Raw genomic sequence first — 18614 nt, 5'->3', positions numbered from 1 at the left:
GACACAAGGTGAAGCACCCGGTCATAGTTGTGACTCCAGAGGGCACCCCTTTTTTACTAGGGAATGACCTCCTGAGAAGGTTGTCACCCCTAATAGACTGTGTACACAAGGTCCTCTGGACCCAGACTAGCCGACCAATAAAATTGAAACAGAGTGTCAACCATGTTAGTGTAAACTGTACATGCCACATGGTTGAACAAAAATCTGACCAAGTAGAATTTCACTTCCAGAACAACCAAATTCCAGATGTGACGGTATTTGCAGTAGGACAACAGACTGGTCATGAGGGGTCCTCTCTATTTCTGAAAATCAACCTTCCTTCCAGTCTAAGGTGGCATTCCACACTAGAAGGAAACACTCTGAAATTCTTCACCAATCCATAATCAGACATTCCCACTCCTATAGTCCAGAAAGATGAGAAATCAGCTCAGAGCCTGGCTGATATTCAGCAAATTGGAGAGCAGTTGTTCGTCCCTGTTCAGTTAAATGAAGGGAAGGACTCTGTTCTTGCCCGAGTGTGTGTGAACAACGGTAAGAGCTTCATCAGCAAAGCCCTGTTCCGCCAACTCCCAAAAGATCCAGCCATCCCCACATTTAGACTGATAGACACATGGGAAATGGATCTGGAAACACCCAATTCCAAACATCTCCTGCCAAGCAGGCGTATGCTCAAAATCTCCATAGGTAACAAGAGCATAGGTCATAATTGTTGGGTCGTGCAAGACATCACTGCCGCCTTTTACTTAGGCAGTGACATTCTCAATCGCTTTGCCATTAGTTTGGACCTAATAAACTTCAAAGCTTGGTCCCGATTAGTGGATAATCCCATGGCCTTTGATGATCCAGAGATAGCATTAAGGTCAGCTCAACTGCTGCCTTATGCAGTTGAAATTCAGATTGGAGAGGAAGTCACCATCCCAGAAAGGACCCGACAATTCTCCCTGGAAGTGAAAGTTAAAAGAGGACAGAAATTGAAAAACCCTGATGCTTATATGCATCTAAATGCTTCTTTCCAACAGCAAGGGTTGGGGGTAAACCCAACACACTAGTCAATATAGAACATGACACCATTCCAATAGAGGTGGATAACAGCGACTTAAAGAGTATCACTCTAGCCGTAGGCACCATTATTGGAATGGCGTTTGATGACCGACATTTTTCCATTGATTTAAGAAATGAACTGTTAGGACCAATCCCCAAGGACTGTTTTGACGGTTACAGTGATGACAACACAACACCAGACAGGATCTTCACGCAGCATGGGGGGAACTTCCTGGTGTACACTTCCTGCCCTTCTGGTAAGGAAGATGTGACTTGTGACTTCAGGAGGGATGAGGTGATTTTCCAGGTCCCTGAGGGCTGCCTTTCCCACCTGAAGCCACCAGTCCAAATCAGCACCCTGACCAGGGACTTCTACACCCAGTGTGAGGAGGACGCTGAGATAGCGAAACCAGAAGTCTTTCCAGGCTTCAGGCAGATGGTTGAAGAGAGAGTCAACCTAGCTGATGCCTGTGAGACTCTGGAGCAGAAGCAAAAGTTGAAACAAGTTTTCTTGGATTTTCAAGATCTCTTTGTGGTGGACTCATATGACTGTGGTCGCACCAACATCCACCAAACAACAAATCCCACGGACCCTGGCATGACTCCAGTGTTTGTGAAGCAATATCGCTTACCTCTCGCATCAATGGAGTCCCTTACTGAAATAATTAAGAACCTTGAGTCCTGTGGGATAATCCGTCCAGTCCACAACACCTTCAATAATCCGGTGCTGGGGATATTGAAGCCAAACGGCCAGTGAACACTCTGCGCCGACCTTAGGGAGCTCCACAAACGGGTCCATCCTTCCCGATGGCCCCTTCCCTATATTGACCAAGGGCTGGCCCATATCCAGGGGTCACAGGTATTCACTGCAATAGACCTGACCAATGGATACTGGACTGTACCTGTCAGTAGGGTGGACCAATACAAGCAAGCATTTACCTTTGTGGGGCAGCAGTACACATGGACCCGGACTCCCTTCGGATACATCAACTCCGGCAATGAGTTCAACATTTTTCTGCATAAGGCCATGCCCGACCTGGGTGAAAGGGGTAACATGGACTATGTAGATGATGTACTCATTAAAAGCTCAACTGTCGAGGAACACATAGCGGAGATCCGTTATGTTCTGACACAGTTGAGGGCTGCCGGAGCAAAACTTTCCTTTCAAAAGGCACAGTGGTGTAGAACCCGTGTAAATTTCTTGGGGCATGAGATTACTCCTCAGGGTCTCTGTCCCCAGGAAACTAAAGTGGAAGCACTCCATAAATTGAAAGACCCCACAACTCTGCGAGAACTAAAGAGTCTCCTTGGACTGACTAATTACAGTAGAAAGTTCATTGAGGGCTACACAGAGATCACAAGACCCCTGATTCATCTTTTGAAGCGGGGGGATATAGTGGGAATGGGGTCCAGAACAAGCCGAGGCAGTAAGACAACTCAAGAGAAGCCTCTCACAAGCGCCTTGCCTAGCTTACCCTGTCAGAAACAAGGAGTTCTTCTTGGAGACAGGGTTCTCTAGTACATGCTTGACTGCAGTATTATACCAAAAGCATGACAAGGTCAATAAAGTAATCTCCTATGCGAGTAAAACTTTATCCTCGGTGGAGGAAAAATTCAACGATTGTGAGAAGGCACTCCTGGCAATGGTGTGGGCATTGAAGAATTACCGCCCGTTTATCCAGGGGGAACACATCATAGTGGAGACTCCACACCAGCCTCTGCAATATCTCCAAAGTGACAGAATCCGGACCGGAAATGTGAGTAATTCCCGAATTACTTCCTGGATTCTGTCAATGCAAGGATTTCCTGTGGAGGTCAGATATGGCCAAAACAAGAAGAGTCCCCTCGTGCAAGGTCTGGCTGACTTGCATGATTGTGCCAGAGAAAACTGTCTCAAGGACGAGAGTCTAAAAATCAAGGACAACATGGAGGCATACCTCAATTCCCCACACAAAGTCTTTGAAGAAGACAAGTGTGAGGGAATGCCCACTTTCTATGTGGATGGATGCTCTTACCATGTTGACAACAACGGGGAAAAAGAACTTGTGGCCGGCGTAGGGAATGCATGGGTGAATGAGTCCCCAGAACCCTCCGCTGGGTACAAGATTGGTCCCGAAGTAGTCAAGTGGCAGAGTTGATGGCTGTGCATCAAGCCATCCTCACTGCTGTCCAACATCATCTCTACGAACTGGTCATAATCACAGATTCAGATTATGTACGGAACGGGTTCGGGGAGCACCTGGTTAACTGGAAAACCAGAGGCATGCTATGTGCTAATAACAAACCCTTGAAACATGGGAAATTAATTCAAAACATTGATGATCTGGTCACCTCGAATGGGATGACCATCTACTGGAGAAAGATCAAGGGTCATTCCAAAGTAGAGGGACCAGACAAAACTGGAAATGACTTAGCTGATCAGCTGGCCAGAACCGGGGCCATCCAAGGGGATCTAATAGAGATCGAGTCCCTGTTGGGGGAAATCCAGGTCACTGTTATCACTAGGTCCCAGACAAATGCTCACAATGATCTCTCAACTGCACAATGGAGTAAGGAGACCCCAGATGCTGATTTGATTATGGCTCAAAAGGGGGATCCAATAATTGGTAAGTTTTATCAACAAATTAATGACCCAGAGAACTTTCCCCTGACAGATACTGATTACATAGCGAAAATGGACCTCAGAGTGTTGATGAAATGTCCAAAAATGTTCCGAATCCAAGACGGTTTGTTGGTATGGAAATCCCTAACTGCCCATGATCAGTGGGTGGTTCCTATCTCATTCTGAAGCATGATGTTAAGTCACACCCATGCAACACTTGAAATCTTAAGAGAGGTTGCATACTGGCCACACATGGGGCAGGACCTCAACCAATACTTTAAGGGGTGTCTTGTGTGTGCACAATTTCAGCCAACATCCCTCACACACCGTGCGCCTCTCCAAAAGAGGGGGATGACACTGCCATGGTCAGATTTGCAATTAGATTTCATTGGGCCCGTGATTCACTCCTCTAGGGGGAACAAGTACATGTTGACAGTGACATGCTTGTTTACTAAATGGGTGGAATGTCTCCCGGCCCCAAACTGCAAGGCAGAAACAGCAGCTGCCCTTATGATCAACCACATCTTTTTCGTTTTGGTCTACCCCAAAGGATCGAGTCAGACAAAGGTAGCCATTTCACCAGCGAAGTAATGACCAAGAAGTGGGAGATACTTGGGGTTAAAAGGAAGCTACATATTGCTTACCTGCCAGCCTCTAGTGGTGCAGTAGAACGATACAACAGAACAATTGTGAGCATATTAAAAAGGTTTGTGACAGATTCTGGGCTAAGTTGGGATATTCGATTACCTCTTGTCCTAATGGCCATCAGATCTACCCCGTCATCTGCAACTAAAATGTCACCGTTTGAGCTGATGACTGGACGCAGGATGGTGCTTCCCCGGCATCTGCTTTACAGAACCCAAGAGCAGACATTGATCAATGCCTCCACAACTCATGAGTATGTAGAAAATCTAAGAAAACACCTTCAACATGCTTTTGCCTATGCTCCGCTAAATCTAGAAAGATCAGCCGATAGCATGAAGACCCACTATGACTTAAAGACTACCAGAAAGGAATACAATGTAGGAGACTGGGTCTACTTATACAATTTCCAAAGGAACCAGGCCAAACATCGAAAATGTCTGCCTACCTGGAGGAGACCTTTTGAAATTGTAGACAAAATCTCACCAGTCGCCTACAAGATCTGCACCCCCAAAGGCAGTTTGGCAGAAGGGGAAGATAAGTGGGTCCATATTAATCAACTAAAGTGTTGCCATCCTAGGCACACTCTGCAGCAACTGAAGGAGTCTTCTGGAACCCCAGAGGCGGCCACTCCAGATCCATAAAACTCCAACTACAAAATATTCCAGATATAGTCTATAAAATACGATAATGCAAATGTCTCCTGATTTATAAAATGTATATGTCCGTCCAACTACATTAATAGTGGTGGGGAAATGTCTACAAATCTGTTTTTTGATTTGTCATCCTAGAAGAGAGAGATAAACCATGGAGACTAACCAAGGAGGATTCCCCGGGGACCGGGAGCAAAGATCTGAGGGGCCCGGAGTTTCGCTCAATACTCCCATCAGGACTGGCGAGGAGAACCGATCGAGCCTCCCCTGATGAAGGAAAAGATGCTGAACTTTGCCATTGGTGGAATCGGAAGAGATGAGGCTGACATCCCAGTCTTGCGTGTTTCCATTGATGGATGATCAATGCCAATCGCAAGAGGGGGGCTTGTGGGATGTCTCAACCCACTAGTCCAGGTCCTGCAACATTACTGAGCATTGCTGGCAGCAGAAACATCAGAATGGCCGCCAGAAAGCATGCTGCTTGCTACAAATCAACCAAAATTGCGTAGTAGAAATCTGAAAAATAGGCACCATCCACTTTTTCCTATCTTAGTGAGCACAGGAGATCACTGCCAAAACCCACCATTGGGCTACCCACAAAGTAGCCTGAAATCACTTGAAAAAGCAATGTGGATTGCCAAAAAAAACACAGAGCTGTTTGGAAATCTGTTTTCTTGATTGTCAAAAATTTGCAAAAATCATCGCTCACAAACCACCCAAAAAGATCCAACCTCCATGTTGGGTGGTGAACATTATGCTACCGCAAGAATCCACATAAATACAATGTCATCAAGAATCATATGTTATGTGAACAAAGTCCACTTTTGAGGATTGCTTGCTGGAAGAAACATGTAAAAAATTGGTGTAATACTGTTACTCACCTCTGTCAGAAGCCGGCGATTTAAAACCTATCTTGTGTAAAGTTGAACATTGAACTCAAACTATGCCAAAGAAAGACTTTCTATCAGAAACCTAAGAGGTGGGTACAATTCAAAACTATATTCTGAAAAGGCTTGAAGTAAGAAATTGGTTGATGTATTTGTGAAAAATGTGAGTTATATTTTAAGACAAGACAATTTCAGACATTGGGTTTAAGAGTTATAGTTTCCCACACTGTGCTTCAAACACATTCCACCCCTTCTCCCTGAGGCTAAGAGAATGGCAGGCTGATGTGAAAAGGAACTTTGAGGGGCACCCTGGCCTGTTGCTCTGAGTGCAGACAATGGAGTCCTTGAGCTTAATAGGAATGCTAATTCGTGTGTGACTGACAAACAACAAACTGCTCTGGCAGGAAGAAGGCCATGTGACCTCTGACTCAGCCCAGCTCTGGAGGCGGACCAGACTGAAAATGTGGATTAAGGTTGAGGAAAATGTATGTTTTAGAAAAATGCTTATCAAATATTGTACCGAACTGACAAAAATATGAAACTTATAGGTTGTTAAAATGAAAAAGTCGCTCACAGTTTAAGACTAAGCTTGAATCTGTGTGATGTTCTGAGACTGAACCCCAAAAGTTTTTAATATTGTAGCTACTGTGTTTATGCTAGGAACATGAAAAATTACAGAAATGTGCCCAGGTGGGATGTGTATGCATGTATAAAAACTGGTGCAGAATTAACATTGAGAAACCCATCAAAAGTGTGAAAAAGTTGTCATTTACGAACCAAAGCTCGTAGGAACATGGGACTTGAACAGAGACATGCCTTCATTAATCTGTGATGGCTATATGTAATATTAACAAGTTGTGCATATTGTAAATATGCTTTTTTAATGAAAAATAAGATATACTGTACAGACACAAAGGCGAGGGTTTTTCCCTAAGCCATAAACATGACACATGATGACACAGGATGACACACTGCTCCTTTCTCAAATCAGGGGACAGGAAATTCTCTGACCTATCAGATCCTTAGAGGGTTGGGCATAGTAGAATCAGCCTCCCCACCCACTTTGGAAATGGATGAATAGGGACTGCTGAGGACCCAGAAAGACACACACTTTTCCACTCCTCAACTGATTTCTTGGCGAAGCACCCTGCAGGATGATCCAGGCTAAAGACATAGATCCAGAGACCAGACTCTAGAACCAAACTCTAGAACTTTTAAGCAGAGAGGCCTAACCCAAGAAGCTGAACCCTTTTTCAGCAGGCCTCAGAATCTTTTGCAACCTGATTCTAACCCCTAAACTTCCACTGGGCCTAACTAAACCATTCAACAGCCTTGCTGAGCTGTTTTGCTTCTGGCCAAGAACCCTGTGCTAGAACCAAGATCCACACCCACAGAGCAGATCCAGTCCAAGAGGCCGTGCAGACCTGAGTGCCTTGCTGAGAGCAGAGTCCATGTGCCCTGATCCTGTCCGGTGGCGAGTGAAGTCCAAACCTTTGACCAGATCTTTGAGGGGCCCATTCAATTTCAAAGCCATAGTTGTAAGTATTTAGCGTAGAACTGTCCATAACCAACCTCTTAGTATTAAGTAACCCAATCCAACCATTCCAACCTATTCATAACTGCATTATTGAATCTCTGTTGTCTATTCTACGTTCTTCTCTCCTCCACATAATCCTTGATAATTGTAGTGATAATCATCTTGGCGCTAATATATATTTTCTGGATAAAGGCAATTGTCTTGTTCAGACAGAAACCATCCAGAGGCGCCTCTGGATGGGTTGCTGGGCTGTCGTGTAGTTGGCGGCTCCATAGACTCTCTAGTGTTCAGAAATCTTTGTTCCAAATCTTCAACAGCGCATCTTTCATTTTGAAATCTTTACTTTTCCTTATAGTTTTGCTGTAATTGTGTTTCCTGCACGCAGAATAATTGCAGCCAATTCGCAATTTGCCTCAATTTCACCCCTTGTAAAAGAGCTATTTCTTGCTTTCAACTTCTGAATTTTGTTATCAATCTGAGAATCATTCATAAACCATTGCTAGTGTTGACCTGAACCAATCCAAAGCAACTCTCACTATCTCTGAATCCCATTTAGTGAATTAAAGTCATTTTTAGCATTTTTCCCATTCATTGCAAATCACATTCTAAAGCATTTTGACCTGTTTTTAAAGCATTCCTGTTCTCTCTAAGCTTGTTGGGGGAATTGGGATTGAACTGCATTCTTTCATATCAGTTATTCCTGAAACCTGTGTGCCTTCTTCCACCTCTTCATATTGCATACTGGGGGGATTGAGTAATAACAGGGAGAAAGAGTGATCACGTTGTCTTTGGTTAAATTCATATCAAGTTTTATTTCTGTGTTGCATTCTTTCCTATTATTGCATTTCCTTGAACCATACAAAGTATTCTCTGTTACATTATTCTTCTTATTTCTACTCCTAACTGATTAAAGAGGTTGTTGATATTGTAAGATTACCCATTGCTGATCATTGTTCATATTCACAAGTGTGATATTCAGATATTATTTATATTCATAAAAGTGTAATCTATATATTGTTCAATTCTTCAAATACATCTTTTAATTTGCAAAACAAACCTATTTCTTGGTTCAGTGAGACCGCAGGGATTCAAAGAGAGGGGCGTTATATAAGGGTACATCATCCAGAATTAAAAGAACTTTGACATACAAATATATAAATAAGGGTTTCCATTGGGCATCCCATACTACGCATTGACTTAGTGGGAGTGCTCTATTGAAATCACTTACATATGCAAATTGCTATTAGCGTCTGTTTATCTCCATTATAATATATGCCACCCACAGGTGCCTCAGACTGCTTTCCGCTCTAAGCAAGGTGGGCCCCCATCCATCATGTTCAAATGGGCCCCCACAAATCTTCAGCCGGGCCTGCTTGCAGAACTCACATGCGTCAGTGATGAGCTAGTCATCCTGAAATGCAAAAAAGACAAAATCACTCCTATCCCTGTTTGAGGGAAAGAAATACAAGTGAGATGGTAGCAGCCCCGTTTAAAAATAAATACACAAAAGTGTATGAAATGGCAGTGAGGATTCCACTGAGTCTATCCAAAACAGGTGCATGGAAATTTTTGGTTCTTACTCGCACAGGAAAGCCCATCAGGTTTGCACTGCCATCTGAGTGGGGAAAGACCACCTCCCAGACGTTGATTTGTGCAAACATATCCACCACAAAGGGGATCAGATTGGGCTTATCAGGGGCTCACATATCGAAATCCCCTTTATGAAAATCATACACAATGTTTCTTCCAAGCAAGTAAAGGGATGTGCAGCGCAAGGCTTCACTGCCATGGAAACAGATTTTAAAAGTAGATTTGAGTGTGTAAAGGCAAATCAGGATATTATCCTTTCAAGATTGCTTACTTCCGGTTTACAATATATTGTCTTTATTTTAAAAGTGCAGCACCACAATTGAACCCCTATTGGTGAGCTGAAAAAGAAACTTGTAAAGCAATCCCCAAGCTTCTGTACACACCAATTACTGCCAATGCATCCCATCACCCTTCGGACTAGGGATCTGCTTTGATACGGATCAAATAAGGACAATCAAATATACTAATGGCCATAGAAATCCCAAAGTAATGGGATGACCCAAATTCACTCCATGTCCCCCATCCCAATGAAGATCCTCAAGCTGATGATAGATCCTACGAATAATTGTAAGCCTGCCACAATCATCCTCAAATCATACGGGAGCACTAACCAATCAACCGGAAGAGAATAATCAACCCATCCAATGCCAACAACCAGCAAGCACAAAGGAAGGAACTTCATATCAGCAAGACCAAGAGCACAAATCCTTTAGTACTTTCTCCACATAAGGGAACATCTCAAGACAAATCTCACCAAGGACAGCAAAGGAAGCACTGAGGTTTCACCCTAATTCTCACTAAAAACCTTATGTAATAAACATCATACCATAATGATATGACACAAAAGATAAAAGAAAAACTGTACAATGCAGCAAAGGACATGATTTCCCAAAAGCAGTGGTGAATAAAGCTCAGCACAACTTCTGATCATGTCACCGGTTCACAGCCCAATAATTACAACATGATAAAATGCTATCCTACTACAGTATATCTCACACGGAAGCCCATCTGCTGACCATCCATCAAGCTTAGCACTTTGCATGTTTTCCTTCAGAATAAGTCTCTGTGGCAGGGTGCCTTTCTAAGCTGCATCGTTCTGATAATTCTATGCCTTTTCTGGCATCCTCAGCATGTTGATTGGCACAGATCTCATCATGTTCATACATTAACTCAGAATTGTTTAATAAGGGATTTAATGAGGTCTTCTGTTTGTTTCCAGCTCCAGTCCTCCGAGCATCAATCAGCTCACGTTGAGATGCACTCTTTCCAAGTGCTTTTCTGTGGATATCCTGAAAACATAGATGGTTTTGGCACCAAGGATCGGGTTAATAAGAGCAACTAAAATCAATATGGTGATTAAGTATTACTCCAATGTAATTCAGCACTTAAATACACAGATTACAAATCACTTGGCAGCCATACTGTACAGCCAAACCCTTCTATATACAACAAGACCCTACTGCAACCCAGACCTCCCTTGTACACTCAAAGTCTACTGAACACAGAACCCAGACCTCCAAGTACACCCAGACACTTCTGTAACCCAGACCTCACTGTACACTCTGATCCTTCCTCACACCCAGGTCTTCCAGGACACTCAAGCTCTTCCTAACAGTGAGAATTTCCTGTACACTCAGAACCTTCTTCACACACAGACCTTCCTATACACTCAAACCCTTCAGCCCACCCGTACCTTCCTGTGCAGAAAACCTGGATACAGAATTTCCTTTACACTCAGACCCCTCTATACACCCACACCTCCAAGTACACTCTGATCCTTCTTCACACCAAGGCCTTCCTGCACACTCCAATCCTACTGTACACTCAGACCCTTCTGTACGCCCAGACCTTCCTGCATACTTCTATCCTTCTTTTTTAAAATGTATATATCTATCCTCCTGCACACACAGAGCTTCCTGTACTCTCAAATACTTCTGTACCAAGAACTTCCTGTTTACCCAGACCTTCCTGTAGACTTAATGCCTTCCATAGCTCTCAACTGACATGCTTTGGGCGGGTGTCACCCGCAATGGAAAAAGTTCTATCCCTCTCCAAGCCCCTTACTGCCCATATAATTCAATGGGCTCTCACCCGTCCAAAACATAATCATCTGATTTCACCCACCCTGGGGCCTATACGGGCGATACTATTTGGAGGTATGGCTTTCTGTACACAGAACTCCCCGTCTACCCAAATATTCAAATACACTCAGACCCTTCGCTACACCCTGACCTCCAAGTACCCTCCAAACCTTCTTCACACCTAGACCTTCTTGAACACTTTTGTATAAAAAGCATCCAGTACTCTCTGGCCCTCCTGTACATGGAGATCTTCGTATACACTCAGACCCTGTCAAACACTCAATACACTTCTGTACACCCAAACATTGCCATACGTTTAAACTGTTCGGTAGACAGAGCTTGCTGTATTCTCAAACCATTATGTACAGAGTTCCGACTTCTGAAAGAAACAGTTTCTTTCAGAAGTTTATGGAGGCTGGACCCTCCCCCAGGACATATCGTGGCAGGGCTCCTCGCACCGCAGGGCTGCGGGAGGCCCCTGCTATGCCAGTGTCCCTTGCTCTGGAATGCTCTTCCTCTCCCTCTGTACACTTCTTCCACTCTATCTATATTTAAATCCAATTTCCTAGCTTTCCCCCTTTCTCAAGATCCATTTGTATAGCATTCTACGCAACCACATCTCCCTTTTCTCCTCTCCCTCTACCTCTCTACGACAATCCCACTGCACTCAGCCCTCGCCCCATGATCCTAAATGTAGCACTTCCTCCACTTTCCCGTTCCAATATCATGCTTAACTGTCCTTGTCCCTGGTTCATGTTTCTACCTCCCTGCATCATCTGGTCTTATATCCACATCCCCTGATCCATTGTTAAGGATACTGGTCCTCCTCTTTGTAAATCAATGTTAAAAGACTTTGTAAGCACTTTTGTGTCAAAAATGCATTGTTTTCCTGTAATGTTCATTAAGTAAATAAATAAATCTGGGCAGACAACATTCTGCATTGCCACCATTGTTCTGGGCTTTAGTAAGCACCCATGGATCACTGGAAAGGCAATCAGCTGCAGATGAATGCAGCTTTTATCTACAGATCAAAGCATGAATTCCAGGCTGCTGGCTTCTGAATTCCACCAGGATGCTGCCTTGTCCCCAGACACCCGGTCACCTTCAGTGGCCCCTTCAGGTGCCCACAACCCCTCTGCATGCTTCAACAACCTTCCCTTCATAGTCCAGCAATGCCTCCCTCCGGGCCACCCGCTCTCCACTCCATACTCTCTCGTCACACGGCACCACCTTCCTTGTATATGGAAATGGAAGAAGAGTGTAAAGTTGTGCAGATTCAGGCAGGAGTTTTGGCTACTTGGAAGTTTCTTTTGTTCCATGTTCCTCAGTTAGAGTTCACATCAGGATAAATATTTTAGGAAGGTCAACCCATTGGACACACCATCTTATCAACTCCCAGGCACCAAAACACTCTCATGAAGCCTTTGCCCAGAGATCCTCTCAACATTCCACTCACCATTATGCAGACATGATATCTGCTCACATCTTTTGGATTTTGAATCACACAGTGACCACATCAATTTTATTCGGGAGGCTTGGTGTGCTTTGTCCTCTATAGGATGCCAAGCCTCAGGCTACATGACCCTAACTGTATTTTTCCCTCTGGTTACTACAAACATCAATGCACTTGGGAAGAGCAGGTGCCCTTACTCTTCACCAGACCAAACCTGGACACCTAAATAGGGAGAGCGACTCCAACAGGTGTATCAAGCAGGCTTTATTAACACACTACACACTATTGTAGAAGCCAGAGTACATGGACCAAAGTGCAGGTGCAAGTGCAGCACAGTAAAACCACTATATATCCTAAGGCAACAGCTCCCTCTAGCGGTGACAAACAGGCAAAGCTATGCGAATTGGGATTAAGCCAACAGGGCCATCTAGCGGTGCCAACTGGCATAGCTAGGACTGCATCAGACAAACTGGACAAACATACATCTGGGCTTTTATTATTATAGAGATGGAGCTCTAAACACAAAGCAATGGTGTGTTGAAAATGTCTATCCAGCCCCAAAATATGGACATTATGTCCTTTCTAGTGGACATCAGGAGGTGCTTCAGGTGTCTGGTGATGTGGCTCCTCCCAATCCGAAGTTGTGTGTTTCTGCATGTAGCCAGTCCCTGCATAAATAACTTAAGTATCATGCGTCATCTTGCACGTGTGTTTTCTGGCGCTAGTCTTTGTAAAGCAGGGAAGGGAGGACACATCGTGGGCTTATATCATTTATATTTGATAAACTATTGAAACTACAAAATCTTCTTTTTAGAAGTTAACTGTTCTTCCTGCCTGTCTATTTCTAAAAAAAAAGCTCAACCACTCTTCCCATATTCTGGGTCCTGGCCAGTGGCCTTGCTCAGTACACCTTATCTGCGATACAGCTGAATATTCTGGGCACTTGTGCATTCTTTGACCTTATGCACAGTCAGCAAAAGACACTTGTCAGCTTCTTCTGACTTCCCAGGTCGCCATCATCAAGTGACCTAGTATGGCAAATACTCGTGTAGGATGCCTGCCCAGCTTTTAACATCTTCCACCCTATCGCAATTTCTGACTATTATATCGACTCAGGGAAAAAACAGAATGTATTGCATTTTCTGATGTAGATCATAACAGTGTGCAATCATCACTCATACACAGGATACGCCCCACCTTCACACACAAGCACATCCGCACACACACACACAAATGTACACTTTAATAGAAATAAAAATGACACTACATGTCTCACTGTCAAACACAATGAGAGAAGAATAAAGGGAGAGACAAGAACACTTCGCAGTGGAAAAAGAAGCCTTTGCACCAGTATTGGTGCAGAGTCATCTTCGGAAGACAAGCAGTAGCTAAGCAAAAAGTCACATAGAGGATACACATACAATGATGATATATTTCCCAAAGGGTACTACATAATGTTCCTCAAAATGCTATGTTATGTTATTTTATATCATGCTATGGTATGTTGTTAGGATTTGCTCGATACAACGCTGAACTAGAGTGGCCGGGTTTGATTATTTAGAAGAAAAGGGAAAAAGCAAGTTTGCAGTGCTTTGTGGTGATGGTGTAGATTTGAAGCACCCTGAGCGGGAATGCACTACAGCAGGCGTGATATGTTATGATCAACAAAACCTTTGTGCCCAAAAAGGAAACCTTGTGCTTCTGGTGCAAGCATGCATTGACTGGGGGCTGGGTGTGTCAGTTAGCTTCAGAGGTGTAGAAATGTCTGTTTTTTTATGAACACTTAACTGAGAAGTTGTTTATGCTTAAAAAGTTTTAAAATCTTATCAGCTAAACCTGAGATATTAAGTTGTAAACAAACAGGAACTTATATTTGCAACACGCGCAGAACACGCATAATGCGTAATGTGTAACATTATGAACAATGCATAATGTTGCACAATCATGTGTAAAAGCAGAAAACTCATGCGGTGTAGCACTGTAAACAGGTACAAGTAGACAAATAAGCAGAACGCTTGTAATTTGCAATATTGTGAGCAAGCAGAAGCATACAACATAAGCAGAACCCATGTGACGTGTAATATCACAAGCATAAATAAGGAAACAAGCAGAACACTTGCAATGTGTCATGCTACAATCAAATAGTGCATATACGTTAGATACACACATAGAGAGATGGCTAGATAGATAGATAGACAGACAGACGGACGGACGGACGGACGGACGGACATACGGACGGACGGACATACGGACGGACGGACGGCATACGGACGGACGGACGGGCGGGTGGGCGGGCGGGCAGGCAGACAGACAGACAGACAGATAGATAGATAGGTAGATAGATAGATAGATAGTCCCATATTTAGACTGATACTTTTAGGAAACATTTTCCATCGTGTGATGAAAATAGCTACAACATAACAACACAGCCGGAGGATCATTACTTATAACGAAAGAATAACAGTAGTTACATACAAACCAATCACTATCTGTCCAAAGTTCTTCACCAGAACCAGCACAAACAAGGAATACAGAGGTCGTAAGTAAACCTTTCTTTAAAAGAAATGAAATTGAAGAAAATAAAATTGAAAAAACAGGAAAGTGTGCTACCCATAAAATGTTAAAACCTACAAACAGGGGGGTGGGTTCAGAATGTGGGCTGTGCGTGTGGGAGGCAAGTCACATCTTTTGTGCCCTCAGTTTGCCCCTATTCTACTGATCTTAACTCACCTATGGCTAGATTCACATTTTGTTAACACTTTGTGGATCTCCCTTTTGCACAAACTATGCAACTGGCTGCAGCTGCACATTTCAGCAAACAAAGTTTTCTTGATCTGCAAAATATCTTTGAGAATCAGGTCCATTGTTTTTTAAATATCATATCTACATTTGGTAAGAATTGGTACCGCTATACTAGTCAACTATTTCATCATGTAATGGATATCAGTGTTTCTGGTGACGAATTCATTTCAGGTTGCTCGACTACTAGCTGGTGAAATTCATTACAACAGCCAATTGTGTCGGTTGCCTTCATGCTGATCTGCATGTATCTGTGACGATTTGTGATGTCGATCAATCAGTTAATGTATTTGTTGTTATTTGATATTTTGACTGATTCCTGAGCTAGTTGTAATGCTGTGTAAAAAGAACAGATAGAGCAAGTATTAGGCTGTGCACACCTTGTGGTCGGTAGGTTACTAGGCAAAGGTATGCTATTGCAAAACCATGCTAAGTCCGGTTTAAACTAACCTATTTATGGCTTTCCTTTAAATTCAATCTTTAAATGTCAAAGGTTTAATCCAGCTTCAGAAATTAAAAGGTCAATTAAATATTAGACCGCAAGATCTACCTGTGCTCAATGTTTTTCTTTGTAACCACAAAAGTGATGGGTGGAAGGTTTTGAATGAATCTGTACCACTGGCATTGCTCTGGGCAACCTTCCACACCACCGTTTTTTAGCCCGTTTGCGCCATGGCAAAAGGAGTCCAGCAATATGCAAATCAGTAAGGTACTGCCACCAATGGTAGCAGCCCAGTCCGAACTGCTAGGCCAGGTCCCCTCTGCAAGGAAATACAAGCAACCCCAGACATGTTTCGGCTGTGTTGGGCCTCCTCAGTGAGGTGCAGCTTGGTTTCCTATGGCGCAGCGAGCAAGGGACCCACATCTGGGCATACCCTCTCTCAAATAGTGAGACAAACTGTAACCACAAAAGTGATGGATGAAAGGTTTTGGATGAATCTGTACCACTGGCATTGCTCTGGGCAACCTTCCACACCACCGTTTTTTAGACCGTCTGCGCAATTGCAAAAGGGGTCCAGCCATATGCAAATCAGTCACGTACTGCCACCAATGGTAGCCCAGCACGAACTGCTAGGCCAGGTCCCCTGGACTGCCCCTATTGGGGTAGGACCAAGCCTGATTTACATATGGTTTTCCCCTTCTGTAATGGCGTGGCAGGCTGAAAAATTATGGTCTGGAGGGTTGCCCAGAGCTGTGCCCGTGGTTATGATTAATTCAAAACCTTCCAGCCATTACTTTTCTGTTTTGCTAAAGTCACCCTGAGTGGGACGGGTATGCCCAGACGTGGGTCCCGAGTCTGCCGGGCCTAGCGACCCAAGCTACTCCTCACTGATGACGCCCAAAAAGGCTGAAACATGTCTGGGGATGCTTGAGGTCTTGTGCATAAGGGATGTGACCTAGCAGTTCGGGCTGGACTGCCCCTATTGGGGTAGGACCACGCCTGATTTGCATATGGTTTTTCCCCTTGTGTAATGGCTTGACAGACTGAAAAATGATGGCCTGGGGGGTTGCCCAGAGCACTGCCAGTGGTTATGATTAATTTACAACCTTCCAGCTATCACCTTTCTGTTTTGCCAATGTTTTTCTTTGACAGCGATTACATTCTTCCATTAACACACTCTGTAAATGCATTTTATAATTGTTTTGTGCTAATAAAATGAAGTCACATATACATTTCTTTATTATGCACAGTTCTAGCAGCTTGCAAATTTTCCTTAAACACATTAAGCACAATGAGGCCATTCCGCACAAAGGGGTCAATGTACAAGAGCAAGATATGTTGTACTTTCATGATTCTGATATTCACAGAAAACCACGTGACAGATTTGTACAAGGTATACATTTCATTCAGAGACATTGGCATATTATATGTTCCGTTGTGGGCTACTGGAATGATTCTATGGACATTGAACGCATTTTTATTTGTTGAAATACTCTTTTGCGAGATTCCTTTTAACAATGTTTCCACTTTTTTGCAGCACAAATGCGTGGGGAGACCCCAGAACCCTCCCCACTACTCCAAGCCCCATATATAACTTAAGCCCCATATGTAACTTACCCCCACTCACCATATGCATTTTTGCTGCATAAGGAACCTTTACCTCCACTGAAAGCCCTCTTGTCACCCCTTGCTCCCCCCTTTACTTGTTCCCCATGTGCTTTGAAACTTATGCTGTGCATATAACGCATTACAAAAGGTTAATTAATTCAACAAAACAATATGTTTTTTATAGAAGGTTAAACGTGGGTGTGTGTCAGGTTTATATTTTGAGTGGAGAGTGGATGAGTGTGTGTATGTGTGTGCGGTGTGTGTGTGTGTGGTTGTGCATACTGAGTGGATATATGAATAGGTGGTGATTTACTTGTGTTTTTCTGCATGCTTTGAGATATTGATGAGAGGGTGGGCCAATGTCACCGTGGGTGGACAGGTGGATAATATGTGTGAGAGACTGAATTGGCAAGTGGGTTGATGGTGTCAAGGATGGCACTCTATTAAGAGTGATGCAGGACACCCAGGAAGGGTTTGGGTGGTTGTGCCAAAGTAAAGTGGACAGATAAGTACACTCACAGCTGAAAGAAAGGAGAACGAAGAGTAGGCAAGTGTAGTAAGGAAAAAGGTACAGAATGGATTCCCTCTTGGGGTGTATGCAGCTAAAGGAAAAGAGTATTCCACGAACCTTAGGAAAACTCTGACCTTCTGCACAGTTTGCTATAACAGAGGCCCACGCTGTTTGCTTATGGCTTGGAACAACAGCTATGGGTGTCTGTAACGTAGAAACTAGACAAGGGAAGGGGCAGAGGTTGCATGACGGAAACCAACAGACAAGCTCTGTACAAGGGGTCTACAAACAGTACAGGAGAAGACACTAACAGATAAATCCAGGGAAAAGGAAGTCGAATAACAAACTAGCAGCAGGAAATGAAGGGAAAGCCGTATAACAGGATTGGATAGGGAGAAAGAACTGAGGGTTGAAAACAAGGAAGAAAGCAAGGGAGCAGCAGTCAGGAAACAGGGGAACTGTAATAACTGAAAGTAAATAATGAAGGTAAACTGATGTGGATAGCAAAGGACGGTAGGGTACAAGGTAGAAAGCTCAGAAAAGCAGGGAAGCAATGGGCAAGCCCAACAGGAGCGGGGCTGTAAGGAAGTAAGCCCTGAGGGAAAGGGCTTAGGGCAGCGGAGTGAAGCAGGCTGCACGGCAAGGAGCCCAGAAGGGCTGGGCAGCAAGGAGTGAGCCCAGAGGAGTAGGGCCGCTGACTGTAGAAGGCTGCAGGAGGATTGTAGAAGGCTGCTAGACTGGAAGCCCAGCGGACGAAGACTGTAGGTT

The sequence above is a fragment of the Ambystoma mexicanum genome, chromosome 5q, assembly GCF_040938575.1.
Source record: "Ambystoma mexicanum isolate Mex_15411 chromosome 5q, UKY_AmexF1_1, whole genome shotgun sequence".
Classification (NCBI taxonomy): Eukaryota; Metazoa; Chordata; class Amphibia; order Caudata; family Ambystomatidae; genus Ambystoma; species Ambystoma mexicanum.
This window is presented reverse-complemented; position numbering follows the sequence as displayed.